We start from the raw sequence: 1369 nt of genomic DNA on the forward strand, positions 1-1369 counted from the left end.
CTTGTGGCGTCTCTTTATTTCCAACACTCACCTTTCTTTATACAACGGAAAAGAGCTGTAGCTGCTTATTTGGGTTGAAAATGACCAAACTAATGGCCCTTTTGACATGTAGCAGAGACAGATTATACAGTAGAACCTCAGCATTACAACCTGACCGGTCAACCACCTCCTCATTTCGAACCAGAATGTGGCAGCAGCCAAGGCCAAAAAACCCAACAACTACAGTGTAGTACTGTGTTAAATGTAAACGACTAGAAAAATAAAGGGAAAATTAAATTTAAAAAGAACAGGAGTACTTGTGGCACCTTAGAGACTAACAAATTTATTAGAGCATAAGCTTTCGTGGACTACTACTTCGAATGCATAGAAGTGGGCTGTAGTCCACGAAAGCTTATGCTCTAATAAATTTGTTAGTCTCTAAGGTGCCACAAGTACTCCTGTTCTTTTTTTTTGCGGATACAGACTAACACAGCTGCTACTCTGAAACCTTAAATTTAAAAATGGCCCAGGTAAGGAAACTGTTTCTGTGCTTGTTTCAAATTTAAATTAAGATAGTTAAAAGTACCATTTTTCTTCTGCATAATGAAGTTTCAAAACTATATTAAGTCAGTGTTCAGTTGTAAAGGTGGGAGAGCTCTTGAAACACCCGTGGCCGAGCTGTTTGTAACTCGGCGGTTCTGCTCTACTGCCACCCCACTTCACTTACAAAACATTTGATCTTCAGCGTTTAAGATCGAGGTTAAAAAGGGTGTAGCCAACATGCAGCACCTAGGCTAAGGTCACTTTATGCCTGACCCTATGGTTCCTTTGGGGGTGGAGGAGTGACGTACTTCACTACGTTTTTAACATTTAGCACGTGCGTGGGAGCAGCCCCTGCGTCGCCAAGGCCGACCCTTTACACCGCAGTCGTTTTATAACTTCCCCGTTGACGCCTTGACGCCACTTTATTCTTTTCCTACGTTGCGTGTCAAACGCTCTTGCCCCTGGCCGCGCTCCCGGCCTGCTCGCGTACCAGGCGAACTCTGAGCCGGGCTTCACGCCATAGGGGGAGACGCGTTTTCTGACTGACCCCGGAAATCCGCCAGTTGGGCTCGAGCCCTTTCTGAGACCGCACCCACCCAAACGCCCTCTGCTGACGTCACCACCAACGGCTTTCCACGCTCAAGCTCCCCCCCGCGCGAAAGCAGCTGCTGCCGCCTGACGTCACTTCCTGAGCGCCTGCCAGTTGTCCCGCCTAGTCGCTGCGTCTCAGCCCCGCCGCTGGTTTCAATATTTTCCCGCCCATGGCTCCGCCTCCTACGTCCTGACGTGACCAGGAGCGCCTGTGAGCCGTACAACGTAATTGGAGTGGGTGAGTGTGATGTCATCA

The sequence above is a fragment of the Malaclemys terrapin genome, chromosome 18 (assembly GCF_027887155.1).
Source record: "Malaclemys terrapin pileata isolate rMalTer1 chromosome 18, rMalTer1.hap1, whole genome shotgun sequence".
Lineage (NCBI taxonomy): Eukaryota > Metazoa > Chordata > Testudines > Emydidae > Malaclemys > Malaclemys terrapin.